Source organism: Henckelia pumila, chromosome 3 (genome assembly GCF_033568475.1).
Source record: "Henckelia pumila isolate YLH828 chromosome 3, ASM3356847v2, whole genome shotgun sequence".
NCBI lineage: Eukaryota > Viridiplantae > Streptophyta > Magnoliopsida > Lamiales > Gesneriaceae > Henckelia > Henckelia pumila.
This window is the reverse complement of record NC_133122.1, coordinates 109,545,237-109,571,481: the sequence shown is the minus strand read 5'-3', so window position 1 is coordinate 109,571,481 and position 26,245 is coordinate 109,545,237.

Here is a 26,245-nt window from a genome sequence, read left to right as displayed (position 1 = left end):
ACATGCATGAACAAACACACATATGCAAGACAAAAAAAAAACAAAATGAAAACAAAAACAACATTCCCCTGGTTTTTGATACATCCTCGTTCTTCTTGACAGTATCCGCTGGGACGATAGCAGCAAATTGGGTATATCGCCAAGCACGACAAACTAGAATGGAAAAGAAGAAAAATAAAATAAAAAATAAAAACAAAACTAAACAAAAAGAAACTAAAAAGCAAGGTAAGAATACTGGGTTGCCTCCCAGTCAGCGCTAAATTTATAGTCTATCATCCGACTATGCAGAAGCAACCATTAAAGAGCGGCTGCCGCCCATAGTAGGAATCATACGACTCTACATATGGGTCTTGATTTTCTGCGCCCTAAATCTTGGCGTGATATTGGCATTGTAAGCTCGTTGGTCCAGCAATACTCGGCATGAACTGATTAGTATGGAAGAAGAATTTGAATCGAGGCTGAAACTCATTGAGGATGGAATACTGTGGAGTTGGCCTCAATGGAAAGAATGGAACTTCAAGTGGTGTACATTTAAAGACCATTGACGAGGTCAAATCTTTCTCTTTGTATATTTCTTCCTCCTCCACTATCACTTTTGGCTCATCCTCACAAGTAAATTCCTCAAATAATATTTCCTCATGATATGATACAATTACTTCATTTTGTTGACAGATCTCAGAAAGTGGTTGTAACGCCCCGTTTTTATCTCAAATGAGTTTATTTGAGTTAATCGGAGATTACAGAGTTCACGAGCCGACTTGATTTTGATCAGGGTCCTTTTTGCAAAAATTGGATTTTTCAGGGACTAAAACGTAATTATTGGATTTTATATATTATCTACACTTGGAATTGATTGGGAAAGGTCTTCCTCTTCCTCCCCAAACCGTGAAGCACCATTGAAGCTTGGGGAAACGCCTTTCAAGAATTTCCAATCTCGGTTTCCGGTCGATCCGTCCGTTAGAAATTAATTCTGAAGGCAGATTATCGATCACTGAAGTGAGAGCTCTGTTATATTGTAAGTATTTCTTCGATCGGATATGTTTTGTTTTTTGGAGGTTGTTAGAATCGATTTAGATTCTAGTATGTTGTTCTAGACAGAGTTCTGATCGTTTATTATCTGTCGGTTTTGAATTAGAGCGACGTCCGGATTTGTTATGATTTTTGGAAGCCATTTTCGAAAATGTGGTTTTGAGATTTGTTGGAATTGCCTTGATATGGGTGTATTGGCTTTGTTATGAGTTGTTATCAATATTGAACTGCTGTCTGCGTTGTCGGTTTGTTCAGTTATAGCCGTTATGCCGCCGGTTTGAGTTTTAGAGATTTGAACCGTTTTTGGGTTGTTAGACTTTTGCTTGAGTTGAACGTTGTTGTTGATCACTTTTTGTCTCTGGACAGATTCGTTTGGAGTTTGTCAAGCCAGAGTTAACAGCATTTTGATCGTCAAGAGTTGGACGAAGATCGGTAAAGAGTTTTACCTTGAACCGTTGTTGTTGTTTAGGTTGTATAGTCGTTGATACAATCTTTTGTTGTAGCTTGTCCGGAGTTGGATCTACGACATTGAAAGGTAAAAGCAGACATCGTAGCGGGATAGCATACTCGGGACAGTTGGTTCTCGAGTTTCCCTTTCAAATCACATATTGCATCAATACTTGTTCTAGCATGTGGAACTTGTATTTTGGGTTGTTATTTGACTTGTTTATGTGGCTTATGTTTATGTTTCTGTTCTGCATTTATCTTGAGCCTACGTTGATTCAGCGGGCAAAAACGCTCTTTTTGTTTGGACTTTGGGAACTATGATTGAGTGGCCTAGGTCGTAGTCGTATCGCCTAGTGCTAGCATACTCATTATGGTTGCTCAAAGTCTAGAGGAGCGAGATATGTGGCACCACCTCGATTGGGAGAGTCGGTGAGTCGTCACATGATCTCATCCTCGGGATCCCAAAAGCACAACAGCATTCCTTTGTTTATCAGACTTGATATCCCGGTTTAAAGACATGCATTTCATTACGTTGTTATTGATTGTGTTGTTGTATTGGAATCATGTTTATTGTTGTATTACTTGATATGTTGCGTTTACTGGGATTATCATTCTCACCGGTTATCCGGCTGTTGCTTTGTTTTGTATGTGTACTTTGCAACAGGAAGGGCAGGATCAAGTCAGCATAGACATGGTTAGTGTCCAGAGCAAGAGATAGAAGTGAGACTCGTTTAGAAGTCGAATCAGCATGTCAACCTAGTTATGTTTTGCGAATATGTTTAGTTATTCGAACTTCTCGTAATTGTTTTGTAAGTAAGAATCGATTTAGGTACTACCGTATTCAATGTTTCTCTTCCCTAAACCTTTCTTGTATTGTTTGGTATGTCAAATACTCTTAATGAAAGTGTTTAGGTTTTGATTGAGTAAATTTCACTGCTTTCACTTTTCTGGGCGAGGGGACGGCGCGGGCGCGCGGCCTCCTTGCGAGGTATGGGCGCGGGCTCTCTTATTTAGAGCGCGGGCGTGCTAGTCTTTGCGCAGCATAAGCGAGGGCGCGCTGGTATTTGCGGGGCTTAGGCGCGGGCGCGCTGATGTCAGCGCGGGCGCGCGAGCCTCTTTTTTTAAAAAAAAATATATTATTGGTTTATTGTTTACATATCGCTTGCTTCTCTGATATTAGTGGATTAGAAACTAGGTCTCACATTAAGTGGTATCAGAGAGATAAGATTCTTGGTTGAACTAGAGTGAGCGGGTAGATCGAGTCTGCGTGTATTGGCTCCTCGCATGTGTTTGAATTATTTTAACTGTGTACTTAATTCCATGCGAGCATGCTTTATTGTTGAGGATTATTGAATTACATGGTTTTGTGATTTAAATTTATAAAGCATGATCTACTTGAGATATAATTGTTTCTGTTATCGACTGGTATCCGGTATTCCAAGCGGTTGTAAGGGCACTGATTGTAGAGATTGAGATATCTCGTGTCCTAATATTTGTTATTCAGATGGGTCCTCGTCGAGTGATAAACAGAAACACACCGCCAGTTATCCCTGCGAGTGAGCAAGCTAGCACTGAATTTGATCAGTTGGATGCTTCAGCAACGCCTATGGAAACCTTGCTGAAGAGGTTTCAGACGTTCAATCCGCCGTTATTGATGGGTTCAGAAAATCCAGTTGACTGCGAGAGTTGGTTGGATGATATTGATCAGCTGTTCGATTCCATTGATTACACAGATGACCGCATAATCAGGTTAGTCATTCATCAACTACGTGGGGTTGCTAAGAGCTGGTGGATCATGACAAAGAAAGCAATTGAGAGTAGAGGTACGGAAGTTACTTGGACTCTTTTTAAATCTGAGTTTTATAAGCGGTTTTTCCCTATCTCGTATCGCAAAGATAAGGGAGCAGAGTTTGCCAATCTGAGGCAAGGGAATCTGAACATTGAAGAGTATGTGGCTAAGTTCGATAGTCTGTTGCGTTTTGCACCGCTAATTGCCGGAGATGAAGAAGCTAAGGCAGATCAGTTCATCAATGGTTTGAACCCCGACGTCTTCACGTTGGTAAACACCAACAGGCCTAACAACTTTGCGGATGCCATGAATTACGCAAAGGGAGCAGAAGCAGGCTTGTGGAGGCAAAGAGCTAACCAGGTAGCACCTCAGCAATAGAGGCAGTATCAGAACCCACCATCTCAGTATCAGAATCAGCCACCGCAGCATCAGAACCAGCAGCAAAGGTATGAAGGCGGAAACAATGGGGGAAACATAAAAGATCAGTACAAAGCAAGAGGTAAACAGTTCAAGAGGCAGGGGAACAGTTCTTCTAGTTCCAGTGGTTCGAAGCAATTCGGTTCCGGACAGAGTTCTGGATCTTCAGCCATGTACTGCAGCAAGTGTGGGGGAAGACACTCACCGGATCAGTGTGTGGGAGTCTTCGGTAATTGTAACACCTGTCAGCAATCGAGACACTTCTCTAAGGTGTGCCCTCAGCGTAACAGAGATAGAGCTCAGAGTGGAAGTTCATCTCGACCTACAGCTCAACCCGAGAGACAGTCTTCTGCAGTGCACTCTTTCCAGCCTCAGCAGCAGAACAGACCGGGAGGTAACTCTAGTGCGAACCAGCCTCCGAGACAGCAGGCATGAGTCTTTGCTTTGACAGAGGATCAGGCTCAGGCAGCACCTAACGATGTTATAGCAGGTAACTGTTCGATTTTCGGTTATTCTGCTCATGTTTTGATAGATACAGGTGCTTTCCATTCCTTTATCTCTGAGAAATTTGTGTTATTGCATGCTTTGCCAACTGAATTGTTGCCTACAGTAGTAACTGTTACTTCACCTTTGGGTGGAGGAATTGTTTCTGTCAGACTAGTCAGGAACTGTGAACTTTGGTTTGAGGGAAATTTGTTAGAATTCGACTGTATTGTGCTTGGGTTGTCAGATTTTGATTGTATTGTCGGTATAGATGCTTTGACCAAGTACAGGGCAACAGTTGATTGTTTTCTGAAGTTTGTCAGGTTCAGACCTGAAATGGCAGACGAGTGGAAATTCTTTGGTAAAGGTTCTCGATCTAGAATTCCTTTGATTTCAGTGTTATCTATGACTCATTTGTTACAGAGAGGTGCAGAAGGATTTTTGGTTTATGCGGTTGACGTACTGAAATCTAGCCCAGCTTTGGTTGACTTACCAGTGGTTAGAGATTTTGCTGATGTGTTTCTGGAAGATGTTCCTGGATTGCCACCTATTCGAGAGATCGAATTCAGCATCGATTTGGTGCCAGGTACTCAACCTATTATAAAAAGCTCCTTATCGTATGACACTTATTGAATTGAGAGAGTTGAAGGAGCAGCTTGAGGATTTGATTGCCAAGTGATACATCAGACCTAGTGCATCGCCTTGGGGTGCTCCTGTGCTTTTTGTTCGGAAGAAGGATGGTTCTATGCGGCTCTGTATCGACTACCGCCAATTGAATTAGGCTACAGTTAAGAACAGGTATCCTTTACCCCGAATAGATGGCCTTTTTGATCAACTGCAGGGTTCTTCTGTCTACTCTAAGATTGATCTGAGGTCAGGTTATCACCAGTTGAGAGTGCGAGAGGAAGACGTTCCTAAGACCGCATTCAGAACGAGGTATGGTCATTTTGAGTTTATAGTCATGCCGTTCGATTTGACTAACGCTCCAGCGGTTTTTATGGGTTTGATGAACCGTATCTTTCAGCGTTTTTTAGATGTGTTCGTCATTATCTTTATCGATGATATTCTTATCTACTCGAAGAACCGTACTGACCATGCAGAGCACTTGAGGACCGTACTACAGATTTTACGAGCTGAGCAGTTGTTTTCCAAGCTGTCTAAGTGTGAATTCTGGTTAGATCGAGTTGTCTTTCCCGGTCATATTATTTCTGAAGATGGGATTTCTGTCGATCCCAGCAAGATTGAAGCGGTTATGAATTGGCCTAGACCTACTTCAGTGCCGAATATCCGAAGCTTCATGGGTTTAGTTGGTTATTACCATCGTTTCATCGAGGGTTTCTCGTCTATTGTCAAGCCAATTACCCAGCTGACTCAAAAGAATGCGCCTTTTGTCTGGACTGCAGATTGTGAGGCTAGCTTTGTTGATCTGAAGAGGAGACTGACCAGTGCTCCAATTCTTTCTATTTCGAAGGGTACTGGAGGTTTCCCAGTTTATTGTGATGCTTTTAACCGAGGCTTGGGTTGTGTTCTTATGCAGCATAAGCATGTGATAGCGTATGCATCAAGACAGCTGAAACCGCATGAGACTCTTTATCCGGTTCATGATCTTGAACTTGCTGCGATCGTCTTTGCTCTGAAGATCTGGCGTCACTATCTGTATGGTGAGTCTTTCGAGATCTTTTCTGACCATAAGAGCCTTAAGTACTTGTTTTCACAGGCAGAGCTGAATATGAAACATAGAAGATGGTTCGACCTGTTGAAGGATTTCGACTGTGAAATCAAGTATTATCCGGGAAAGTCGAATGCAGTTGCAGATGCCTTGAGCCGAAAGCTTTGTTCTTTATTTTTTTCTACTATTGGTGTTTCTCAGTTGATCGATGATTGTTGCACTTCTGGTTTAGAGTTTGAAACAGATAGGGAGACTATCAGAGTGTTTGCTATTCAAGCCGAACCGGAGTTGTTTATTGAAATCAGAGAAGCACAGAAGTCTGAGCCGAGCATTCAGGTTTCAGTAGAGAAAGTCAGATCTGGGCATCAGTCTGAATTCCAGGTTAGAGATGATGTTTTGTTTGTGAATAACCGCGTTGTTGTGCCTGATATTTCGGAGTTGAGACAACGTATTCTTCGAGAGGCTCATTGCAGTCGGTTTAGTATTCATCCTGGAGGTCGTAAGATGTACAACGATCTGAAGATTTAGTTTTGGTGGAAGAGAATGAAGAGAGACGTAGCGAGGTTTGTATCTCGGTGTTTGAATTGTCAGCAGGTGAAAGCAGAGCGGAAGCGACCAGGAGGTCTGTTGCACAGTCTATCTATTAATGAATGGAAATGGGATCACATTTCCATGGATTTCGTCACGAAGCTACCACGATCCGTTCGAGGATGCGATGCCATTTGGGTAGTGATCGACCGATTGACGAAGTCTGCGTGTTTTATTCCGTACAGGATGACGTATTGTCATGATCAGATGGCTGAGTTGTATGTTAGCAATGTTGTGAGATTGCATGGGTTGCCGAAGTTGATCATTTCAGACCGAGACCCTAGATTCACTTCGCACTTCTGGCACAGTCTTCAGGAGGCACTTGGTACTCGATTGCATCTGAGTACAGCTTATCATCCTCAGACTGATAGACAGTCAGAGCGGACTATCCAGACGTTAGAGGATATGCTTCGAGCGGTAGTGCTAGACTTTGGCACTAGTTGGCAGGATTCTTTGCCTCTTGTCGAGTTTTCTTACAACAACAGCTTCCAAGCGAGTATTGGTATGACGCCTTTTGAGGCTTTGTATGGTAGAAAGTGCCAATCTCCGTTGTTTTGGGATGATTTGTCCGAGTCACCAGATTTGGGACCGAAGATGCTTAGAGATATGGCAGAGCAGGTTAAGATCATTCAGACCAGAATGAAGTCAGCTCAAGATAGACAGGCAAAGTATGCGAATGTCTAGCATAGACCTCTGAGTTTTGATCAGGGAGACCGAGTCTTTCTGAAGATTTCACCTTTCAGAGGCACTGTTAGATTCGGTAAGAGAGGGAAGTTATCTCCGAGATTCATCGGGCCGTACGAGATTCTCGAGAAGATAGGCGATCTTGCCTACAGACTTGCACTTCCTCCGTCTTTATCTGGTATTCACGACGTTTTTCACGTCTCTATGCTGCGAAAGTATCATCCAGATCCTTCTCATGTTCTTCAGCCTGACGAAACCGAGTTAGACGAGACTCTGAGCTACTTTGAGCGACCGATTCAGATCCTTGATCGGAAGGAGAAACAACTCAAAACCAAGTCGATCCCATTAGTGAAAGTGCAGTGGAGCCGTCACGGCGTCATGGAAGCGACTTGGGAGACAGAATATGACATGAGACAACGATTTCCGGAGTTATTCGGATGACGTGAGTTCTTCTTACTGTCTTTAGTTCTTTATTCTATCTTATGAGTTATGGTTCTTGTTGATTTCGAGGACGAAATCTCTTCTTAGTGGGGGAGAATTGTAACGCCCCGTTTTTTTCTTAAATGAGTTTATTTTAGTTAATCGGAGATTACAGAGTTCACGAGCCGACTTGATTTTGATCAGGGTCCTTTTTGCAAAAATTGGATTTTTCAGGGACTAAAACGCAATTATTGGATTTTATATATTATCTACACTTGGAATTGATTGGGAAAGGTCTTCCCCTTCCTCCCCAAACCGTGAAGCACCATTGAAGCTTGGGGAAACGCCTTTCAAGATTTTCCAATCTCGGTTTCCGGTCGATCCGTCCGTTAGAAATTAATTCTGAAGGCAGATTATCGATCACTGAAGTGAGAGCTCTGTTATATTGTAAGTATTTCTCCGATCGGATATGTTTTGTTTTTCGAAGGTTGTTAGAATCGATTTAGATTCTAGTATGTTGTTCTAGACAGAGTTCTGATCGTTTATTATCTGTCGGTTTTGAAATTAGAGCGACATCCGGATTTGTTATGATTTTTGGAAGCCATTTTCGAAAATATGGTTTTGAGATTTGTTGGAATTGCCTTGATATGGGTGTATTAGCTTTGTTATGAGTTGTTATCAATATTGAACTGCTGTCTGCATTGTCGGTTTGTTCAGTTATAGCCGTTATGCCGCCGGTTTAAGTTTTAGAGATTTGAACCATTTTTGGGTTGTTGGACTTTTGCTTGAGTTGAACGTTGTTGTTGATCACTTTTTGTCTCTGGACAGATTCGTTTGGAGTTTTTCAAGCCAGAGTTAACAGCATTTTGATCGTCAAGAGTTGGACGAATATCGGTAAAGAGTTTTACCTTGAACCGTTGTTGTTTTTTAGGTTGTATAGTCGTTGATACAATCTTTTGTTGTAGCTTGTCCGGAGTTGGATCTACGACATTGAAAGGTAAAAGCAGTCATCGTAGCGGGATAGCATACTCGGGACAGTTGGTTCTCGAGTTTCCCTTTCAAATCACATATTGCATCAATACTTGTTCTAGCATGTGGAACTTGTATTTTGGGTTGTTATTTGACTTGTTTATGTGGCTTATGTTTATGTTTCTGTTCTGCACTCATCTTGAGCCTACGTTGATTCAGCGGGCAGAACCGCCCTTTTTGTTTGGACGTTTGGGAACTATGATTGAGTGGCCTAGGTCGTAGTCATATCGCCTAGTGCTAGCATACTCATTATGGTTGCTCAAAGTCTAGAGGAGCGAGATATGTGGCACCACCTCGATTGGGAGAGTCGGTGAGTCGTCACATGATCTCATCATCGAGATCCCAAAAGCACAGCAGCAATACTTTGTTTATCAGACTAGATATCCCGGTTTAAAAACATGCATTTCATTACGTTGTTATTGATTGTGTTGTTGTCTTGGAATCATGTTTATTGTTGTATTACTTGATATGTTTCTTTTACTGGGATTATCATTCTCACCGGTTATCCGGCTGTTGCTTTGTTTTGTATGTGTACTTGGCAACAGGAAGGGCAGGATCAAGTCAGCATAGACCTTGTTAGCGTCCAGAGCAAGAGATAGAAATGAGACTCGTTTAGAAGTCGAATCAGCATGTCAACCTAGTTATGTTTTGCGAACATGTTTAGTTATTCGAACTTCTCGTAATTGTTTTGTAAGCAAGAATCGATGTAGGTACTACCGTATTGAATGTTTCTCTTCCGTAAACCTTTCTTGTATTGTTTGGCATGTCAAATACTCTTAATGCAAGTGTTTAAGTTTTGATTGAGTAAATTTCAGTGCTTTCACTTTTCTGGGCGAGGGGACGGCGCGGGCGCTCTTATTTAGAGCGCGGGCGTGCTAGTCTTTGCGCAGCATAAGCGCGGGCGCGCTGCCTTAGGCGCGGGCGCGCTGGTATTTGCGGGGCTTAGGCGCGGGAATGCTGATGTCAGCGCGGGCGCGCGAACCTCCTTTTAAAAAAATATATATATATATTATTGGTTTCTTGTTTACATATCGCTTGTTTCTCTGATATTAGTGGATTAGAAATGAGGTCTCACAGTGGTTCTATTAAGAACTTATTTATCTTTGTCTGTTGTCGCACAATGTTCTCCAACTGAGCCACATAATCTTCAGAACGCTCTATACACTCTTCTTGATGCTCAAATGGTTGGTTCGCAAAATTTTTGGAGTTGAATTCTTGAGGATATTTGTGACTCCAACCCTGCAGTAAAGGATCACAATTCCAATGTTAGCCGAAATCTGCCATATCATTTAACAAGTATATAGCACTGTCGTAATCTCTGTGAAACAAGTGACTGCTAATGGCCAAAGCTCCATAATCCACCCAACTTCTTGTTGGCTCATCCAAACCATCATAAACAATTTGAACTAGAGTGTAGTTTGAAAAATCATGGTGCCAAAATATGTCTGCCAAATCATTGAATCTCCCCCAAGCAGCATAGAATGGCTCCGAGTATTGCTGACCAAACCTTGAGAACACCTGTCGATGATCTATCTCCAAGTACCTCACAAGTAAAAAAAACAACAAAATTAATAATAAATAATAAATAAAAAACAATAATAAAATATCTAGTCTCAAGCACATAATATATCCTAATATTAACTAAACAGTCCCCGGAAACGGCGCCAAAAACTTGACCGCTTAATTCGGTATTTATTAGCAAGTGCACTAGGTCAAGTAATAGTAAGTGGACAGAGAGTGTAAGTATCGATCCCACAGGGACTGTAGTCAATTCTCAAGAATTAATTATTTTACTTAATCTAGACAAAATCTTAAAAGCGATTTGATTTAAATAAAATAAGATTTTAAAATAAAAATTGCTTAAGAAATATAAATAAATTGAGACATCCAAGACACACGCAGGTACCGAACAAATCATGTAACATGTAATTGATTCAGGACTCAGATTTAATCTTAAATTATGGGAATTCTCCTATCTTGTTTAAAATTCTATTTCTAGAAAAATCAAACCTATTCAAATATTGACGGATTAATCTTTCGTAATTCTAATCAAATTTGAATGCATTAAATATTTGTGAAAATTCAGTTATCACCTAAACCGCACACTGAAACCGAATTTTATTTCTAGTCGTTTTAACCATGTGTTTATTATTAAAGTGATTAAAATAAATCCCTCCTCTGTCGACTTGGAACTGATTAACATGCAAGCAAATAGCTGATCAGACTATCCACAAGACAAATATGAATCTAACAATCAATAAATTAAAATCAAGTCTAAAAAATTCCAAATAAACATCCAATTTTTCTACATGAATTTGTTCGGACCAATCACGCCGTCTTGGTTGAATAAAATCTACTCAATAATTTAAAAAAATGATTCAAAAATAAAAGAAGAAGAAGAAAAAAAAACAGAAATATTCTCTCCCAAGCCTTGTAGCCGCCTCGCTTGTGTTGTCTGCGTTCTGGAACAATTTGGAACCCCTAATCTAATGGTAGAAGATCTATTTATACACCCAAATATTCCCAAATATTCAAAAGATTAAATTATACTTGGCCAAAAAATTTTTTGAAAATAAAACTCTGATCGCGCGGCTCGCTTGAGCGAGCACAAGTCTCGCTCAAGCGAGAAACTTTCTGTTCTGTAAAATTTCTGGCCCGTATTTCTCGCTCGAGCGAGCACAAGTCTTGCTCGAGCAATAAACTTTCTGTCTCGGATAAAGCTTCACAACAACTCCCTCGCACGTTTTCTCTCCCATATTGCGTGATTGCGCATCTTCCTTGCTTATCCAAGCCTGCGTGTTTGCTCCTCTTCCTTGCTTATCCAAGCGCGATTTCGCTTCTTCTTGAGCTTTAGAGCAGTAGTAGTGCTAACATTTAGAGCAACTGCAATAAATGTAGTGAAAACGTTTAGAGCTCTTTTTTTTCTTTTTTTTTCTCTTCTCTTTCCTTCAAAACTCTTTTAATTTTAATTTTTCCTACAAATAAAACACGAAGAATGAAATATACATGAATGCAATAAAACACATAAAAATATACAAAATAATATGAATGCACACAAAATAAACATAAAAATATCACGAACTAAGGCACACAAAATGCACTTATCACAACTCCTACTCTTAAATAAGAGACCCCAAAGACCCTAAAATGAGCTTAGAATGGGATAGGAAGAAGTTGGAAATGAGCATCAAATGAGGCTATCAAACCCCATATTTATAGACAGCGATCGGACCTTCCGATCATGCCATCGGAGCATCCAATCTCCATCGGACCGTCCGTTATCTCATTGGAGCATCCGATATGCAACAAGTTTGGATGGTCCGTTCTCTCATCGGATCGTCCGATCCAGTGCGACCCACTGGACCATTCTCGAGTGTCTTGAATCCATTTTTGAACTCCGTAGACCCATTGGAAATTTCCTTAATCATATTTTACTTATTCTAAACATGATCACTTGATTAATTACTCATTACTCATTAATTTTAGATATGGGTTACTACATTTCCCCCCCCCCCACCCCCCGAAAAGATTTCGTCCTCAAAATGTTGGGAAATCCCGAGAACTTAATGTAGACCACTTTATCCCATTCACTGATTCGAAACATTTGGTCGAATAACTTTCGACAACCCAAACTATTGCTCAACTTGCACGATCTATATCACTGAACCCAATAAAAACTCAAATTATGTTTAGAATTCCGCGCTGATTCTATACTCGCGTGCCTTAACAATAATTCTAGGAAATCATTGTATCATATATTCAGACACCTGACTCATCATCCACAATCCCGCTGGAAATGCGTAGCACTATTGACTACCTTTAGTCAATCACTGCCCGTTGAAAAAGACAAGGTACCACCGACAGACAATTATTCCAAACCCTTATCAGATCACACATGAGTTTACCGAAAACTCATCGTTCAAACATACTTATGTGATCTCAATCACTAACTGTGTAATAATAGCCACTAACTGGCTATTAGCACAATCCTTCGGATATCTAAACCGAATATCACGAGAGTACTGTAGTCTCTTGTCTACTCGTCGAAAACCAACTCTGACTACATCAAAAACACTGACTACAAATCTTAGCGGTGACACTCCTGCTAAGACCGTAACTAGTCATCAACTATCTCTAGACACACATGGACTCTTCTGCTGCCAAACGAGAATACAAGATACAAATACATTGTATCCCATTGGTCTAACTCTGACATCGCATCCACGATGTTACCACGAGACATTTAACCAAACGTCCGTATTTTTAATCTCAATGTCACATTCTAGAGATCTATTTCAGAGTACTCATCTGAGTTACTCCTTATAAGTATTTATTCCTAAAACCAATATCTATTGAGAAAAGAAATGGCACTACCCCGCCACTCATCGGATAGCAACAGTGTCGCTGCACACTACCATTTATATCTGAAAACTTCAAACTAATCACGATTAACCTTTATCTGAATCTCGCTATCGCAGATAGCATCTACACGATCACACTGGTCATCCTGCCACGGATATCAACAAGTTCTCAAGTATTCCTAGCATCAGAATACGTACTTTATGTACTTATCCGCTCGATGCTGGCTAACGTTCCCAAATAACACCAACTAAGTAAACCGATGGCAAACTCTCTGTCTACTAGCTCCAATTGTGACAAAGTCATTGTCCACAATTCCTAGTTTTACTTAATCACTGAGGTTGTCGTCTCTGAAATACACTACTATCCCGCCCAACACTTAGATGGGCTAACACCATCCTCAACTTTAGTAGTCTGTATCGAATGATTACATCTATCTCGTTACCGATATGACATCTGAAAAAGCGATACTTATTATCGTGCTTTGGATAACGATAAATCCTTGTTGTCTTGACTAACTAATTGGTATTAACAACATTGGTTCACTTCGATCCCACATTAAGTCCTCAATACTAGCGGCAATCCAGTTATCCATCAGATCAATCCAAATCGATTCTAATATCTCAATGTCACAGCATATCAGAAACAAACTGGGAGATCAGTGACCACAATCCCGTCAGACCAAAAACCGCAGGTCTCAGCTGTTGTCTCCTCTCACGACCAAACAAATGATGCTAATCCTACTAATTCCCATCGAAAAATCCGCAACCACTGACCGGATCATAACTCAAAGACAACTCTCAAGAATACTGCTGGAAACATTCAAGAAAAATACTCAGCTAATAGCCTCCAAAATCGTCTACTGATAACCTCAACAACGCTACCAATCTAACTATGACTACAAGAGTCAAACTACAACTACTTCCCGTGATCGGCAGAAATAAAAAAAAATCGTTCCCTGCATTATTGGAGATCCCCAACGACTAGAGAATCTTGAATGCATTCGAATCGCTGCTACTAAACATTACCAAGGATCAACTACTAAGCACACCAGCTTATAGTACCATCCCAAGTACATCCTGATTTACTATATCCCAAATCAATCACTGATCGGCATAAACATATCGACCCCGTTGATTTACTGTGGCTCACGCTCGGCCTGATAGTATCAACCCAAATCAGACGATCACTTATTACTATAACTTACATGGCTCGATCGCTATCGGTGACCTCGTTGCCAAAAGTGTATTACCTAAAATCCAATCTACTAAATCTCATACATTAAATTTAATAAATATTAGGATTATTATTTTTTGGTTTAATTGATTTAAATTCTTTATTTGAATTATTTACTAATAAAATATTTTTATTATTTATTCAATGATTTTCTTGTACTAACTATTTCATTAATGTTTTTAATTTTTTAAGTTTATTTTTCAAAATTATTTTTATTGTGCAACTTAATTGTTTTAATATTTTAAAAGTTTAAGCTTGCATATTTAAAAGATTTTAATTGTTTAGTTTATTATTTTAAATGATTTTAACTGTTTAGATTATTTGTTTAAATATTTTCGAGTGTCCAACTTATTTATTTTAAATAGCCTAAGTTTAGCAGTTAGTTATTTTAAATTAATTTAAATTATTTTATATGACTAGCTTATTTATTTAAAATCCTTTTTTTTTAATTTGTTCAAATCATTTTAAATATTTTTATTTTTCGCTTGTGTATCTATTAAAATTTCTTTTAAACATTATTCTAGCTTGTTTAAATTATTTTAATCGTTCTATTTGTTATTTGAATATTTTACTCACTGCCGTGACATCAGAATATTTAAAGTGTTTAAATTCTTAGATTTTTAACTTTGAGTATTTGCCGGAATTTTGGGCCTAACACTTTTACTCGCACCATATAAAATACTGCATGTTATATGACATTTACTTGCGCACTTGATAGTGTGTGTAACGTGGCCCGTTTAAGGAATTTCCCAAACCAAAGTCCTCGGCCCATTAAAGGAATTCCTCAGCCCAAAAATCACTCGTCCCTATAAGTTTCCCCTCCTTCAAGCCTCAACTCGTTACAAACTTCACTCCATTTCCTTCACTCTCGCTCGCGATCGGCCTCACCAGGTTTTCCCTTCCATTTCCTTCAGCCGTCGGCCGCTGCAGTAGCCCCATCTTCTCCCGGCAAGGCTCACCGTCAGGCAACTGCTCGAGCTTCGCCTTCGCTGCTCCAGCTCGCCGATTTTTCCTCCTCCCTTTCTTTTGTGATTTTCTGGTTAAGGCAAGATTCATGGGCTTCTTTGGCCACCAAGTGGATGTTATACCGTGTGATTGTAGTTTCCTTTTCGAATTTTGAATTTTATTTTAATCTATGTAGCCTGATTTTCAGTAGATGATCGATGCCCCTGTTTTCTCCCCTTCATTAGCTACTCGGGTCCTCTATAGGTGTCTGTGGAGATTTATATGCATGCTCTTGGTTGTATTATAGTGATCCTTATGTTGAATGAAGTTATTCTTTTGAGTTTCCGAATTTGTTGCATTTCCACCCCTCCCCTGTTCGAGATTTCTTTTGCCAATATTTGAGTATGAGTTTCTTGAACTTTATTGTTGATTGGATGGCGATATAGGGACTACCATGGGTGAGAACGTAGCTCACATGGTAGCACCTAGATTGTTTGAACCGACTAGCAAGATTGGAGGAAAGGCTGTTGGCTGGGTGATTGGTAGGGAATCGGGTTCTTAGGGACAGGGGCCGCCCCTTAGTAAGTTGCTAGTCTTGGGCTAGTTTTGGCATTAGGGAGTCAGTCTTATAGGCTGAGGTGGATCTAGGGGTAGTCCAGGTCCTAGATTAAAGGTGTTTAACATAGATAGGGACTTGGGTGAGCAGACTCTCGGGCTAGTGGTGGGCTGTCCGAATATGTTTGGTCTAGGCAGGGTCACACACATTCTTTGGTTAAGGGCTTGAGCTTAGAAATATCATAGGATGTTGGAAAAACGTCATTTTAAGCGGGAACTAATTTGGTTAAGGTTTGGTTGAGTTTTAGGCTATTGAATGCTAAGGCGAAACTTTTAGTCGTTAAGTGGCTGTCCGAAAACATTGTTTCCAGGAATTTTTGGGTAAGATTTGTGCCACGAGGATGACTTCCTAGTTAAGTATAGAGTGCATGGGAACCGCGTTTTCAAGCGTAAGTCGTTTTGATTAAAAATTGAGTAAGTTATGAGCTATGCAAGTGGATTGCCCGGGATACGTCTGCCAAAAGTAAAGTTTAGATTCCTAGCTATGGTTTGCTCCCTAAATCACCATCATTGTCAACCATATTTCATCATTTTCTTGTGAATCGAGTAATCGAGTAAATATTTTCAATGAAAGTCATTTCCTTAAATGCATGCTATATATTTTGTAGTGACCCTTACCCGGATCACCTACTGAATAGAACTTAGGCATGCAATTAACTAAATAAAACAGATATCAGAATAAAATTGCAGAAACCATAAACATATACAATCCCAAGGAAAGAAATCTGTAATTTATCCAAATATTATACAAACAAATCGAATAGCTGTATCAACCCAAAACAACAGAAATAAAACCTAGACGAAGCTCCAGCTGGCCAACCACTGCCTAGCCCCTCTTGGATCCACCCGCCTCGTCCAATCGCAAACCTGCCCCATGGAATAGGGTGTCCAGAAACACAGAGTACGAGACATGAGCATAAAACGCTCAGTACGAGAGTATGTGTATACATGCATGCAAAGTGAACTCCCTATAGACTTGAGGTCAAAGATCAGATAACAGAGATAGACCGGGCCTGGTATGTAGCACGTTGTGACGTCGCTTCAGGAGGTGGCTCCCATACCATAATACCAGTGGATAGGCCGGACCCAAATCGATAAAAGTCCAACCACTAACAGGATAGGGAAAAACCCTACTAACAGACATCTCTAAGGAGATAGCTCAGTATGAAAATGAATGTAGCATAAATCAATGACATATAAACCATGCAATCACATAATACATGCATACTCAGTCAGGATATCTCGAATAGTACTTCCGTACCTCAAATCAGTGCAAGCTCTACCAAATCTTGGTCCACGCCTATAGTCTGCTCTACATTGCCAAATGATACTACTATCATTATAGTGCTCTAAAAGCCTTAACTAAGCTATTGCATACTCCTAAATATTTATAGGAAGCAAAAGCTATACCTTCGTCCGTCGTTAGCCCTTTGCTGTCGAGTGCCTCAAAACTAGGCCACAGCTCCGCTAAGACGCCTGAATCGTTATGCCACTTCCAGATTCCCGATGGGACGCCTAGAATTCCCTAGATTTGAGTTAGAAGGCTAAGGAATCGAGAGAGAAGAGGTGATTGGTGCGTCTAAATCTGAATCTCGGCCCTCCTATTTATAGACGGAGTTCGGATCGTCCAAACTGGACTTCGGGTCGTCCGAACTGGGCTTCGGGTCGTCCGAACCCGATATTACATCATTGATTATGTCAGCATGATGACATCATCCATGATGACTGTCGGCAGCACGTTCGGAGCGTCCGAACCACTCTTCGGATCGTCCGAACCCTGACTTCGGACCGTCCGAACCTTGACTTCGGAGCCTCCGAACTCGATGACCCTCAAACCTTTTCCAAGTGTTCTGAATCCAATTCCGGACTCCGTTAACCCATTAAGAGTTCCCTTAATCACGTTTACTCTTAACTAGTAGGATTAATGAATTGATTAACACTTAATCACTGATTTCGGGTACGGGCTACTACATTATCCCCCACTTAAGATGTTTCGTCCTCGAAAACAGATCTTAAGTACTGAATGTAAAACAAAAATCAGAAACATTCTTTATTTCAGTCAAACGCTTACAGAGTTTACAACTGAATACAAATCGAAAATTAAATCAAAACAACTCAGGATGGTCTTCACGCATCCTGTCCTCAAGCTCCCAAGTAGCCTCCTCAGTGCCTCGGCGTTGCCACTGAACTAAAACCAGAGGAATGACTTTCTTCCACAAAACCTTATCCTTATAATCCAGGATACGAATAGGTTTCTCAACATAAGTCAAATCCTTGCTCACCTGAACCTCAGATCGCTGCAAAATATGCGATTCATCCGCCACATATCGTTTCAACAGAGATACGTGGAACACGTTGTGAATACTGGAAAGATGCGGTGGCAAAGCTAGTTGATAAGCCAAATCGCCAATGCTCTCCAAGATCTCAAACGGACTAATAAATCTGGGAGACAACTTGCCCTTAAGGCCAAATCTGAGAATCTTGCGGAAAGGTGACACTCTCAGAAACACTTTCTCCCCGACATCGAACTGCAAAGGCCTACGCTTGGTATTAGCATAGCTGGCCTGACGATCCTGTGCGGTCTTAATCCGTTTCTTGATCTGATCAGCAATGTCTATCGCCTGTTGGATAAACTCCGGTCCCTCAGCCTGTCTCTCCCCCACTTCTTCCCAGAAGAGTGGAGTACGACAACGTCGCCCGTACAACGCCTCAAAAGGTGCCATTCCAATACTAGTATGATAGCTGTTGTTGTACGCGAACGCTGAACCAAAATCCATGACGCACACTCTAAGAATATCCTCCAAAGTACGGATAGTGCGCTCTGTCTGACCATAACAAAACGTGCAGAAATGAAGGAATGAGATGCACCAGTGTCAATAAGTACAAGAGCAGGTATACCATAAAGTAGAAATGTACCTGCGATGACTTTCTCATTCTTCTCCACTGCCTGATCATGTCTCAGGGCAAACACCTGGCCAGAAGCTCGTGGCCTCAAATGAGAACTCCCAGCAGGCTGTCCCTGCGACCTCTGCTGTATGGTGGCCTGATAACCAGATCCTGAACCAGAACTAGAACCGTCTCCCCCAGATAGTGGACAATCCCTCCGGATATGACCAATCTCTCTACAACGGAAACAAGCTCCAGAAGCTCTACGGCACTTGTCGGATGGATGGTTCTTCCCACAGTGATCACACATGTCCTTCTTACTGAAACGGACAACACCAGCAGAGCCAGAGGAAGAAGAAGTAGATCCAGACTTCTTAAAAGATTGGGCACGGGGACCCAGAGAACTAGCAGGCCTCGACTGAGGGAAAGACCTGTTCCGCCGAATTCTGTCCTCCGCCTGGTGACAACGGCTCACCAAACCCTCGTAGGACATGTCGTCGCCAACAGCCACATGGTCATAGATCTCAGGGTTAAGGCCCTGAAGGAATAGATTATACTTCATCCCAGAGCTGTCAGCAATCTTGGGGAAATAGGATAGCAGATCAAAGAACTTTTGCTGATACTCATCAATAGACATGGCTTCCTGTAGTAGACTCAGAAGCTCGCCTGCCTTCGACTGACGGAGTGCAGGAGGAAAATACAGCTTTTGAAAAGTTGTGCGGAACTCGGCCCAGGTGGCCACTCCTCTCGCCGCAATAAAGGGTGCAGAAGTAAACCTCCACTACCTGCGCGCACGTCCATCCAGAAGATAACCTAGGGTCTCCATCTTCTGCTCCTCGGTGCAGTGGAAAGTCTGAAAAGTCGTCACCATGCGGTCTAACAGGTTCTCTGCATCCTCCGGAGACTCACCTCCAACTAAGGGCTTAGGACCCATATCTAAGAATCGACGCACAGTGAAACACTCGTCGTCATGATGACGATGACGCCGTTCTCGACGACGCTCTTGATCGGCATCGCCCCAACGACCGCCTCCACTTCCGTGGCTACTCTCATCATCGTAGTTTGCCATCTACAAAAATACCTCATGATGAGACTAAATCCCAAGAATACTTTTGCATGCTCTGATACTATAAATGTAGTGACCCTTACCCGGATCATCTACTAAACAGAACTTAGGCATGCAATTAACTTAATAAAATAGATATTAGAATAAAATTGCGGAAACCATAAACATATACAATCCCAAGGAAAGGAATCTGTCATTTATCCAAATATTATACAACCAAATCGAATAGCTGTATCAACCCAAAACAACAGAAATAAAACCTAGACGAAGCTCTAGCTGGCCAACCACTGCCTAGCCCTTCTTGTATCCACCCGCCTCGTCCAATCGCAAACCTGCCCCATGGAATAGGGTGTCCAGAAACATAGAGTACGAGACGTGAGCATAAAATGCTCAGTACGAGAGTATGAGTATACATGCATGCAAAGTGAACTCCCTATAGACTCGAGGTCAAAGATCAGATAACAGAGACAGACCGGGCCCTGGTATGTAGCACGCTGTACCGTCGCTTCAGGAGGTGGCTCCCATACCACAATACCAGTGGATATGCCGGACCCAAATCGATGGAAGTCCAACCACTAACAGGATAGGGAAAAACCCTACTAACAGACATCTCGAAGGAGATAGCTCAGTATGCAAATGAATGTAGCATAAATCAATGACATATAAACCATGCAATCACATAATACATGCATACTCAGTCAGGATATCTCGAACAGTACTTCCGTACCTCAAATCAGTGCGAGCTCTACCAACTCTAGGTCCACGCCTATAGTCTGCTCTACACTGTCAAATGATACTACTATCATTATAGTGCTCTAAAAGTCTTAACTAAGCTATTGCATACTCCTAAATATTTATAGGAAGCAAAAGCTATACCTTCGTCCGTCGTTAGCCCTTTGCTGTCGAGTGCCTCAAAACTAGGCCACAGCTCCGCTACGATGCCTGAATCGCTATGCCACTTCTAGATTCCCGATGGGACGCCTAGAATTCCCTAGATCTGAGTTAGAAGGTTAAGAAATCGAGAGAGAAGAGGTGATTGATGCGTCTAAATCTGAATCTCGGCCCTCCTATTTATAGATGGAGTTCGGATCGTCCGAACTGGATTTCGGGTCATCCGAACACGTTCGGGTCATCCGAACTGGGCTTCGGGTCGTCCGAACCCGATATTACGTCATTGCTTACATCAACATGATGACATCATCCCTGACGACTGTAGACAGCACGTTCGGAGAGTCTGAACCACTCTTCGGATCGTCCGAACCCTGACTTCGGAGCCTCCGAACTCGATGACCCTCAAACCTTTTCCAAGTGTTCTGAATCCAATTCCGGACTCCGTTAACCCATTAAGAGTTCCCTTAATCATGTTTACTCTTAACTAGTAGGATTAATGAATTGATTAACACTTAATCACTGATTTCGGGTACGGGCTACTACATATTTGAGTCGAGTCAAGTAAGAATGAAAGAAAATATTTTTGAACGAAGTGAAATGATTGTGACTATAGAAATGACGTGTATGTCTGGGGTTGGGAGACGTTCTAACCTACCTTACCAAAGGACGTGTATGTGTGGGGTTGAGAGACTTCTTGGCCTACCTTACCAAATATAGAAGTGTATGTGTGGGGTTAAGAGAAATCTTGGCCTCCCTTACCAATCACAAGGCAAGACGAGTTTGGGAGATATCCAAACTTCCTTGCGGCATAATGCACTGCAGCCATGATCATTATCGAAACCACAGGGTCACAATTCAAGGATCTGAGTTCATATTTACAGATTTTAGTTACAGTTTTAGTTAGAGATCAGTTCTAATTTGACTCGACTTAGTTTATATTCAGTTTCATTCTTGTATGATATTAAGTAAATTTTAAGAAAGTTCCCAAGTTTAAATGTGTGAATTCATTGCATGCATTACATCTCATTCACATTTATCATTCAACTTTTCGGAGCAAGTTTCAAGGTATATTAAGTACTAGTATTTTAAGTATTAAGCATCTACTTTTAAACCCTCGTTATTTCACCCCATATTCTTGCTGGTCCCCTAGGCTCACTACATCTACTTGGTGCAGATATAGGTTATCTTTGTGATTGAGAGGCAAGACTATCGAGTGGACTGCGATGCGGGCATGACACATCCCTCCGACCTATGCAAGTCTTTCGTAAAATTTTATTTTATCATTTTTATGGTCTTTCATATTGTTGATGGGAAAACTGTTTATGTAAGAAATGTTAGAATTATTGGTGGACATGTAAATATTAAACTATATGATTTATGGACGGTTGAAATGTCGAATCTCTTTCTCATGTTTTTCGTTCACTTTGTTGGGTCTAGTTTATTTAGTGTTGTCAGTTGTTTCTTTTATTTTATTATGTTTTTTGTCTGGGACAGGCGGGTTTGAATATAAATAGAGAGTTCATGCCAAAATTTTCAGAATAATCCGCATTTTATTTAATTAAATTTAAAGTAGAGTTAGGGTCGTTTCAAAAAGTCTTCTAATCCCAAAACACTTGGAATCACAAGAATCACACCTGATTCGACATACCTATTTTGGACCGAGTCCGACAACAGTTACAAATAGTCACTGGTACCAATCCTGCACCATTCTGGACCTACTATCAATTGTCTTGTTCATTCGAGATGAACATCAGGACTCGCCAAATCCCATACTTACAACAAGTCCGAAAGATTCCAACTATCGCTGAACATGATCATGGTAGTTATATCTCTTGCTAAGACTGTTAAAAAAATCAAACTGAGGTAACCTCCCACCGATAGCCCAAATCTGGAACAACCTTACAGAGAACACTGGTGTAGGTCACACTTCCCTCCTGTCTCGAACAATCCAGTACAGTCCTCAACACCTGATATAATCCACTACTGATGAAGTCTATCATCACTGAGAAATATCCATTTCCGAGTCAATGTCCCAAAAACAGCTTACAATCCAGTAACCTGGATTAATCCTATCACAAGTAATCCTAATCGTATTTCTGATTAAATCAAATGATATTCCCAATCATCACTGGTAGAAACCCATCTACATACTAGATCTATCCCTCTAGTGATATCCCCATATCAAAAGTCAAAATGTATCTGCTCAGATCAACTAGTGTCTGAAATCACTAAGACATATGATTTAATACTTACAACTAAAATACTGTTTACAGCAAAACATAGTATACGAATACATTTAAATCACCATACTATTCTTAATTTTGAGCATAAAACTTCTTATATGTCCAAACATAAATACAAGCATACTCCTACAGACGTATTTATTCACGCCTCAACCCTAGAGATTGTTATTACTCGATCGGGTGCGTCACTGTTATATGTGCAACTCTCGATGGATGTGATAAGATCTCTATGACAATCTCTCCAAATACTTGTGGAGAATCTTCAGAGGAGTGCGATCTTGGCTGAACGGTATGGACGCAAGCATCAAGTGTGTCCCAACCAATCCCCTGCCACTGCCTCTGACATCCGGTATTCTATCCAAAGCTAGGATCCACATGATTCGAAATCTTGATAACTTGGACACAATCCTTCGCTCCTGTCCGAACTTGCTGGAATCCCATAAGCCAAATTAAAAATCCTACCGATGATGATAGTCTTTGGGCATCCTAATTGCCACATCATCATCACGTTTAAGGTCTCACCATTCCTACAAGGATTACCAAAGTCTAAGTTCTATGACCCAAAAAGTCTCTTTGCATGCGCTCTGATACCAATAAATGTAGTGAACCAATCCAGATCTATTACTAATCAGAGATTAAAGCTTAATTAAGCATGCAATTAAACATAATCAGAGATATGCTACGAAAAACCCAAATAAATACTGTACCAACGGAATAAAACCGGTTAAAAAATTCGATAAATACAACCCAATCAAATAAATCTTAATAACAATAAATCCTACAACAAATCATGCTATCTCTTCCTGAACACTGACTACTCTGAGTCTTTGGGTGCATTGCCTGCACCTGCAACTGCCCCGTCGAATGGGGTGTCCAGAAAACAGAAAACGTTGGATGTGAGCTCTAAAGCTCCATAGGCTAGTACGGGTAAACATACAAACATGATGCATGCAAATGAATATTTGGGTATCATACTTGGAATCAAAACCTGCTCAGTCTAGGCGCCATGGTATATAGCACGCTGGGCCATCGCATCAGGAGGTGGCTCCCATACCATATAACCGTGGACATATCCGAGTTCTAAAACTATGGTTCCCATCCACACATACAATGGGGCTGAGCAAATACCCTATACTGGGTAAGACAAAAATATCGGCTAAATCAAGATGTATGCACGTGTAGAATATCACTAACATGCAATCATGACACATAAATGCAACATATAAGCATGCATACTCGCTGTCAATCTCAGTCAGTACTTACGTACCTTAATAAGGTATTTCTAGAAGCATCCATCTAGATTCCAAGCCTACCATCCAGCACTACAAGTCTACAATGCAAAATATCCATGCATTACTAAACATGCTCTAAAAGGCTTAACCAAGCTATAACATACTCTAAACATGCTCTAAACATGCTCTATATCTGCGTCTGTCGTCAGCCCGCTGATTGCGACTGCCCCACACTTGGGCACAACCTTGCAATAGCTCCGCTACTGCTCCGGACACTGTCCGCCAACTCCTACTCTTAGAATGGGTCTAAAAATGAGCTTAGAATGGGAGAGGAATAAGTTGGAAATGAGCATCAAATGAGGCTCTCGAACCCCATATTTATAGACAGCGATCGGCCCGTCCGATCATGCTATTGGAGCATCCAAAATTTATCGGACCGTCCGTTCTTCGCCATGCATCAATCCATTTACATGCAACCATACATCTGTCCCTGGAACAGATCAGACCGCCCGATCCATGCATCGGAGCGTTCGATGTCACCTCATGACATCACTACTTACGTAATATCCTGGACAGCTGAATGCTCAATATCGGACTGTCCATTCTCTCATCGGAGCGTCCGATCTTCACCAAATTTGGATGGTCCGTTATCTCATCAGATCGTCCGATCCACTGCGACCCTCTGGGCCATTCTCGAATGTCCTGAATCCCTTTTTGAACACTGTAGACCCATTGGAAATTTCCTTAATTATGTTTTACTTATTCTAAACCTGATCACTTGATTAATTACTCATTAATTGTTGCGATATTTGTGCGCGCAAGTGCACGGTGTCAAGTTTTAATAAAGTGATGAATCAAGTATTGTTACCACGAGGAGTAAAATCAAAATATTCAGTACTTGTAATTAAAATAGTCCTAATTTCATTTAGAAAATCAAAGATCAAAAGGTTTGCAAAAATTTAAATAAGAAGAGGATTTTATAGCACGCACACAAAGTTCAGAAATTAATCAATCAGAGGAAAAATGGTCTAGAGGTTTAGATTTCACCTTGTTTCAACAACAATCACAACTAAATAATTTATTTTCATGAATTTCTTTGAATAAATAACCAAGAACACTTAAGTGTATTATTCCCTCTCTCGAGTGCCGAATAAAATATATCAACTACAGTTCAATTACAATATCCCTATTAAGAATATACTTGCAGTGATCTATGTAAAACAATGTTCTTTTCTAAGTTTCGTTAAAATTATATACTCTCTCGAGTTATATAAATAATTAAAATTGTAATTTCTATTGGTTCTATTCAAAATCGCCTCTGTCGAGTTCCATATTTCAAATAAATAGTACAATTCAATTATTGATCAGGTAATTGAAAAGACATTCAAATCTAGAAAAACAATTCATTTAGAGGATCTCAATTCAATAAAATCAAAAACTCACGAAAGTGTCTACACCATGTTTCATCCAACCTCTAGACTCTAAAGATTTAGTTCATAATCAAATTTAAAAAAACACAAAACATGTTCATAAGAGTAAACATCAATTTAGAAATAAATATAATGGAAAGATAACAAAGTCGAATTTTTGATGTCGTGTCCGGTCTATCAATCTTCAAGTTCTGCTGATTGATGTTCTGTGCTCTAGAAATCTCAATCTAAACTCTTCAATTTCTGTCTGATGTGTTTTGGCGGCTGGTGATGCTCTTTTAGGGTCAGAAACTTTCTTTTATATGGTTTCCAAATCATCCAAGAAAAATCCCATGAAAATACCCGAGTTTCCTTACAAAATCAAATTATCACGTCTGAAAATCCCGTCGCGCGGGTGCACTACTTATATGGCGCGGGCGCGCTGAACTCACGCATAATCAACCTTCACAAAAATCCTTCGCAGCGCGGGCGCGCGTCCTGTTTGAACTTCATCATTTTTCTCATTTCTTCAAGTCTTGATTTCCTCTCTTTTTTCTTCCTTTTTGGCTTATTTTCACTTGAACTCATCAAATTCCATTATTTCCTGCTAACACAAAAACAAAAACAAATCACGCAATATCTCCCAAATAATTCACAAAAGTCAAGTAATATCATAAAAAAATTAAGTGCACGAAATGCACTTATCAAATACCCCCAAACTTAAACTTTTGTTCATCCCAAGCAAAACTAACCAAAACAAACTCATAACACATATGCAAGCAACAAGAATCATCAAGAAGTACTATAG